We start from the raw sequence: 8,642 nt of genomic DNA, 5'->3' as shown, positions 1-8,642 counted from the left end.
AATGCCCCTTCAGAATTCCAAAGAATTATGAATGAGATTTTCAATCCATATTCAGAATACATCATAGTTTATATAGATGATGTTCTAGTATTTTCTTCCAATATAGAACAACATTTCAAACATTTATCTACTTTCATAAAAATAATAATACAAAATGGTCTTGTAGTTTCTCCTACTAAAATTGCACTCTTCAAAACAAAGATTAGATTTTTAGGCCATTACATTCATTTAAATACTATAACCCCCATTGAAAGATCAATCTCTTTTACCGATAAATTCCCGATGAGATTAAAGACAAAACTCAATTACAAAGGTTTTTGGGTAGTCTCAATTATATTTTAGATTTCTTTCCCAAGATAAATATCATTTGTAAACCTTTACACCAAAGGTTACGTAAGGATCCTCTACCCTGGACCTCTGTCCATACAAACATTGTCAAACAAATCAAAATGCATGTAAAAGATATACCATGCTTACACCTTGCTGACCCTTCCACTTTCAAAATAGTTGAAACAGATGCCTCAGAATTAGGATATGGTGGTATTCTCAAACAAGTCAATAACAACAAAGAACAAGTTGTTCAGTTCATTTCAAAACATTGGAATTTCACTCAACAAAATTATTCGACAATTAAAAAAGAAATACTTGCTATAGTTCTATCTATATCAAAATTCCAAGGAGATTTATTAAATCAAAAATTCCTCTTGAGGATTGATTACAAATCAGCCAAAGACGTTTTACAAAAAGACGTTTTAAACATTGCATCAAAACAGATTTTTGCCAGATGGCAAGCCATACTTTCAGTATTCGATTTTGACATTGAATTTATAAATGGTTCTTCAAATTCATTACCTGATTTTCTCACAAGAGAATTTTTACAGGGGATACAATCATGCCAAGATCCAAAAAAGACAAAGATAAAGGCAAAGGCAAAGCCACTGCCGAACCCTCCAATACACCACCAAAGCCAAAAGGCTTAACATCCGTCAAGACATGGCTCCAAATGGCAGAAAATAACCAAACATTCTTACAGCAAACACCTTTGACAACACAACCTATATCATCTGAACCCATGCTAGCCCTTAATCAGTTAGCCAACATACTACCAAAAGAAACAATATTGTTACTTGCCCAGTCTTTACGAACGTAAAGAAAGAGCCATCCGAAGCCATAGAGGTAAGTAACAATCCTTCCCCGCTTGCTACACAAAAACAAGCGGAATACAAAAGAATTTCGAATGAGGTGGTCATTAAGCCTCAGGCAACCCCTCCTTCTCAAAGATCAAAATTTTTCCCCAAAACATCTTTTCAAAAAATATTGACTGTGGAAGATGGATTCTTTGACAAAGATCCAATCAAATTTGCAGAAAACATATTTCCAAAAATTGGCTTTTCAAACCTCACAATACAAACAAAACCCTTGCTTATTATGAGCAAATTTTAGTGGAAACAGAATCAGCAAGGTTCACTCACTTTGCTGACAAAACCAATACCACTATATCCATCAGTAAAGTCATACACCCCTCACATTGGGGAGCCTCACCCCATACACCCAGAAAATTCCAAACCAGACTTACCCAAAGCCTGCCATACTCCTCCTCTTATACATACTGGGACTACCAACAAGCTTGGTGGAACGTCTTTTTCAGACAGAATACAAATTTCCAACACACCTGGTTATTATTCTTCAAAGACAATTTCCCAACACAAAGCTTACCAAACTGGTTTGACTCCTGGTGGGATCTCTTTGGTCCTTTGGACATAATATTACACCCCACAGTCAAACAAGGATACAAGATTTTCAGTGAACAATTCATACCAACACCTCATGATATAAGGTTCCCATGCCTTATGCATTTCTTTATAATATTCAGAATTTCTTGGGTAACAGACTGGGAATTTGAATACAATACATCCAATAAACCAGTGTACCAAGACTTGTCCGAAAATACAAGACAAAATGGTGGGATGGATTCAGATTTCTTGATCAAGGATCCGAAGCTGCGGTTAAAACATGGCTAAATAGCCGAAAAACATAAATAATCGCATCCCCATCAAATACATCGTTCCTACGGGAAAATCCATGGCAAGTGCGGCACTCGCTGCAGTCCAGCAAGAGAGGAATACGTAACATCCTCAGGACAATGCTATCGGAAGCGGAAGAATCACAATGTGGATCTTCCAAATCTCAAGACAGTCAAGACGGATCCTCCCAGTTACATCACAGTGGAAACACTAATGAAGACGACTGCTATGAGATCAATCTGGACAGAGATTAACTCAAGACATCACATGCCAACACTATTACGAACGGCGCAAAGGCTATACACCGTAGCGTAATAGACATACACTGTTCATACACTGTTCACTATTCACTATTCACTTTACACTGTTCACTCAGTACTGTTCACTTTACACTGTTCAGCACTGTAGCACCCACTATAAATACACCCTCTCAACATAGAAGAAGGGGCTCGAAATTTTCCAGATTTCTCTCTTCTTCTTCTCTCTCTCACTTGTAACCCATCACCCCTTCCATCTCCATCCTCATCTCTTCCATCTCCAAGCTTTCTTACCTTGTATCCCCTGGTTTCAAAGTAAGTTAGTTTTCACATACATAGTTTTATACAGGGTTACCAACTTACATAATAGTTGGTTAACCATTTCTTGTAATACACATCAATACTCCCTGGAGTGCGGATTACCGCCCTAGTGGATGACTTGATGTTTTAAGTTTCTGCATCTTTCAATACATGTAATTTCAGCTTTTTAGCTTTATTTAATACAAGTTCAGACCACCTTCATGGTTGGTTTTTGTTTATGCATACTTTTACTTTATATCTTATATATTGCTTTCGGTCTTTACATTATTTTTAATTCTCGCGATTTTATTTAAGTCATTTACTTTCATTTACTTTCCTGTTCTAATACATCATTCTCCTTTCTTATACATCCCTCTACTTTCATATAGATCTGTTAATCTCTATACTTCCTTGTTCTCTCATATAGTACTCCGATATTGTATTCACAATTATGATTATCCCAAAGACAGTCATAATTGGTTAACTAGTGAATACAAAACTACAATGTGATTCTCCAAATTCGATCTTCCCCTTTCCTTCAAACTCTCAATTTCAGTTTAGCTTGCTTTTCTAGAAATGTCCCATTAGATCGAATCAACTCATGACCATTGTCAACATCCTAATATAGCAAACACTAAATAGAAATCTTGAGAATAAGTAAAAGTCATGATAGCACTAAAATTGAGAAACTCTTTTCCTCAAGAGTCTCACACGACATAAAAATTGAGATAAAAACTTTTGCCACTCTTATCGGTTGTTTCATGCATACGTAGTATGAAATACGTATTACGGTATTAACTCATTTCTCATGGAGCGTATGTCTACGTCTTCAATACCGTACAGATGATAGTTCAGATATATCCAATGTCTAACTTGAGTTCACGTATCTACTCATTCACAAAATTTATCAGAACTCACATCTGACATCATAGACAGATAAAGTAAAATATGTGGGTTATTTTACTTTCGGACACAGTAAATATTATGTCCTCATCTTAACACTCAGTTAAGGCGACATACATATTTTAAGCTTGAGCTCTCGATTATCACCTATATAATAAGCTTAAAAACAGTCTCATCTCCATTTATCGCATAGTAAATAGAGGCGATTACCCGTGTGATTTGGCTAATCTTATATCTGTCCGACATACTTTCTCAACTTAAAGTAATGCACTGAGCATTAAGATGCATAAAGATCAAATAAAGATTTATAGGCATTAATGATGAAAAAACACAAATTCATCAAATGTGAACACTTCAGGAAAATTACAATTCAGTACATCAGACTCTACGCAATCCTAGAGATTTCATATGACTACAAAAACACATCTCTAGGTATTGGCTTTGTTATAGGATTTGCTACCATTCTATGCGTAATATGTACTGTAAGTTTACATCTTTTCGTGCAATCATATCTTTGACAAAATTATACTTGGTATCTATATGTTTGGTCTTGTCATGATATTTTGGATCTTTGGTGTATGCTTTTGCTGCTTGGCTATCACAGTTAACCAACAATGAATCTGCAGTGTCGCGACTCAGATCTCGCCGCCCCTCGAAATGTCCAAGGTGGAAAAGGTCGGGTTTAGGGGTATTTGATCTCGAGAGTTTCCTCACGAGATCACGAGCTCTCCTAAGCTCATACCCCGCGTGACAGCGGATTTATTTATATGATCTAGTTATTTAACAAGCTAAAAAATAGATAAGAGTCGTCACTAGCCTCATTTTGGGGGTCGGCTAGAAACCCAATCGAGGGTCGGGAGTATTCCCTCGATTCCTACGTAACCAGATATCTAGATTCGGGGACTTGGGTTACGCTAATTTTGCTATTAGCGCCCTTTCGGTACCTAAATGGTATGTTGTGTTTTTTCTAACATGTTCATGCATTTCTTTTTTATATTTTCAGGATCGTCAATTCTATACTAAATGATCATGCGTGGTGGATTACTTTCATTCTATTATATTCTATTCCTAAGAAATGAAAGGAAAACAATCGATGAAAATTAAATCGCAAGACATGAAGTAAACAATCAAGGGAAAGTAGTTAAACCTAATCATGCAATTCTAAAAATGTAAAAGAGAAAACAATTGGGAAAGAAAGAAAACCCGCAACTCGTCGGGTTTTATACAATGCATGGAACCCGAGACATATGTCGAGAGAGAAATGAATATTACATAATAACGGTCGGAATGGACATCGACCTACACCATCTTCACGCCTTCTCCACATTCGGAATTCTAATCTAATCCTAGCCTAAAAAAAACTATAACTAGGTGCGTACAAATGAAAGAAACAATCAAACACATCAAACAACCAAAAAAACAATACATCATATCAAAATTAATTGTTTAAAAGAAGTACAATGTGAAGTCAAGTTTCGAGTGATATCCTAAAGTTCAGCATTGATATGTGTCGCACCAAAACCATTCATCAAATGATCACATGCAAAGAATATAATATGACAGGCATCCAAGTCATACAACATTGGTTCTCAGTTAATCAAACAAATGAATTAGCTGACTAAAGATCATTCACCAAACAATATGCATCATTGAATATGTTCATGCTACATGTATATCCATCTAATCTATGCTTAATCCACAACTTCCAGCAGGCAATCGGAATTGTAACAGAGCACATGAGACTATAAATTGTGATTGTTTGATGACAAGTCGCCATGAAATTGAAGCCATATCTTACCACAAGCACGTATGAGTCTTCTTGATCAAAATCGCATCAATTCATAACCAAACTAACCTCAAGTTGGAACCAAATGTACACCCAATCACGGTAACAACTTTCATGACAAAGGTTTTTTTAACGTGAGCTACATAGAAGTTAAAGAAAGTTCAAGAATGCACAATATCACGTCGGAATTGCAGCCAAACATCAAGATGTTATGACACATTAATAGTGATTTGTCCTAAAAAGAAAATCTGAAGAAAATGAAATTTTACCACAGCGCGAACAAAAGAGAGAGAGAAAAAAAAAGAGAGACAAACAACTTTTGCTAAGGATCCAATCTTAGAATTCCTTAACAAGAAAATCATAGAAAAATGACGAGGTCAGCTTCAACAAGGGAAAAAACAAGGGTCATGGATTTCATTTTATGACAGATTTCTATCATGTGAATCACAAGAGAAGTTTAGTCCAATTGATATGCAAATCATGTGAAATTAGCATCATAAGAATAAATTTCACGAGGAAGCTTCTCAGAATTTTTAACACGTGAATTTCTAAAAAATCAAGAACATGAACAAGTCAATCAGGAATAGAACATGGTAACATGTCACACCGTCATTCTACAACATATTGAGAGCAATTGGACAAATCTACTATCTCATCTTAAGACTAGCAGCAATTAGCCACAGAAAAGACATTATTTCCCTAATCGAAATCAACTCCAACAATTCTGAAAAAAAATATAGCATGCCCAACAATCACAACAGCAGTATCTCAAATCAAGAAATCAGTATAACATTTGAACCAAAAGTTTCGTGATCCTGTCCATCTTTCCTTTATGAACAAACATTTACAAAATGCATGTCACCAATAACCTTAAAGTACTCTATAGGACAGATTGCAAAACCAGCAAGCAAATGCATTTCAAAGCAAAACCCTTAGGCGAGTCAATCAAGCAAACATCAGAAGAGAAAAGTCATTTCAAGACATGAAACTTGCAACTATTATGAAGGAATCTACTCTTGAACCCAGATTGCATGATTTGATTAATACCAAAGACACTCAAATCAACAATATGAACTCTATAGATTAAAGCATGAACATCAAACATCAATTGCATATGATCTACATTTAACCCACTAAAAGCACACATAATCGTATTCTAGTAATCTTTATATGGGAAATGCGGTAAGACACAAGCATTACAACTTTAATGGGACATCGGAACGTAGGTAAACATGATGCAATAGGGATTAACTATTTATGACTAAGCCAAAAAAAAAAAAAAAAAGCATGCAGATTGAAGACCAATTTTTACTAAAACAAATTAGCTTTCGAATATGCCATTGGTGGGGGAAAACAGAGAGACAAATCGAGCGAGAAAGAGAGATCACAATTGAGTCAGAGAACAATTCAAGAGAGAGAACGCGACAGTTCGTGCATGAGACAGAGCAATTAAGAGAGAGAGGTAGAGAAAAACCTGATCAAGCTAGAGACAGAAAGCCGCTGTCACCGATCAATTTTGGAGCTGTGCCGAGACTTCTCACTCGGCGCAAACCTGAACCCCTGTATCTCGAGCTCCGGAAGGGCGTGATCCGCAACGAGAGCGTCGAATCGATTAAGCAAGCGAGCGTCCGAATGAGAGAGAGAGAGAGAGAGAGAGAGAGAGAGAGAGAGAGAGAGAGAGAGAGAATCCACGACCCTAAAGGATTCAAAGAGAGAACAGAAATCGAAACCCTAACGGATCGAGAATGATAGAAAGAGAGCTCACCGATCCGGTGAGCCGATCCAGAAAGAAGATCGGTTAAGCATGGGCGTCGTCGCGGTAACTGTCACCGATCCGACCACCCCAGAGAGGGAGATCACCGGTGAGCCTATGCACCAAAGGACTGAGAGCTGAGCGAACAGGGGTTGGGTGTCGAATCCGGTGGAGAGCCGAATCAAGCCATAGATCGGGAACTGCTGTCACCACCGGTCAACTTCAAATGTGAGCTTCCTACACCTCTGAGTGAGAGAGAGAAATTTGCCAACCGAACTTCCAAGGGAGAGAACCGAGGGAGAGATTCTCTGGTTTCCACCCCTTCGACAAAAACTCGGGTGGTTGAAGATGAACGGAAAAGGTCGAATCAATGGTGGAATCGAAAAATTAGGGCTCACGATTGACGAGGGGCTTGAGCTGAGGGCACGCGCACGGCAGATCCGCTCCGCGACGGTGGCGATGACTTCTCAACCTCGCTACTGGGTGATTCCCTCGCCCCTCTTTCTACCTCGACTCGGGGTTTTCTTCCGGTGGACCTCGAGCGAGAGCGAGAGCCGACGATCAAGCGAGCGAGTGTTGAGGGAGGGAGCAGAGCCATGGCTGGCGCCAGAGGGTCCTTCGTTGGCCGCCGAGATCGGGAAGAAATCCAGAGAGAGAGGAGGTTGTTACGGCGGAAGAGACCGAGTGCGAGTCCGTTCTTCGCGTTTTACCCAGAGCCCCCAAAAAGAAAATTTCGTTGGAGAGAGCAGGAGTGAGAGATCGAGCGAAAAAAAAAAGAAGACCCCCTTCGAATGGCCCCCTTTTTATATTCTTTTTTTTTCTTCTTTCTTTGTTTTCTTTTTGTTTTCTCTCTTTTTTTTTTTTTTGTTTTCTTTTTGTTTTCTTTTTCATTTCTAATTTTTTTTTTTTTTCATTTCATTTCATTTTTTCTTGTTGTTTTGTTTTGTTTTCTCTCTTTTTTTTTTTCTTTTCTTTATTTTCTTTTTGGCTCTTTTTTTTTTTTTATTATATTTTTGCAAACAATGGATGATTAAAATGTCGCCGAAAATTTTGGGTGTCGACAGGCAGCACTTCCAATAACACCTAAATGATCCAATAATCTCTTAAGCCAAACATCTTCTTATATTGCTACTGATAATGCCACGAACTCAGTTACCATTGTGAACAAGGCTATACATTTTTGTTTCTTACTGCTCCAACATATGGTACCATTATTCGGTAATAAAACAAACCCAGAGGTAGATTTTCTTTCATCTAAATCTCCTCTACAATCAACATCAGAATAGCTTTTGAGTTGCAGATCATTTCCTTAATAACTTAGAGTATAATCAGCAGTCTCCTTTAGATACCTTAGTATTCTCTTAATGGCATTCCAATGTGCTGGACCTGGATTGGATTGGTATCTACTCACCATTCCAACTGCAAAACATATGTCAGGTTTTGTGCACATCATAGCGTACATTAAGCTCCCAACAGCACTAGCATAAGGAACATATTTCGTTTGTTCCTTCTCTTGTGGAGTCCTTGGACATAGCCTATGGCTCAATCCTTCACCTTTTGCAATAGGAGTGTCTATGGGTTTACAATCTTGCATATGAAATCGTTCAAGAATTTTATTT

Source organism: Eucalyptus grandis, chromosome 8, assembly GCF_016545825.1.
Source record: "Eucalyptus grandis isolate ANBG69807.140 chromosome 8, ASM1654582v1, whole genome shotgun sequence".
Lineage (NCBI taxonomy): Eukaryota > Viridiplantae > Streptophyta > Magnoliopsida > Myrtales > Myrtaceae > Eucalyptus > Eucalyptus grandis.
The sequence above is the reverse complement of the archived record's forward strand: the minus strand, read 5'-3'. Positions refer to the sequence as shown.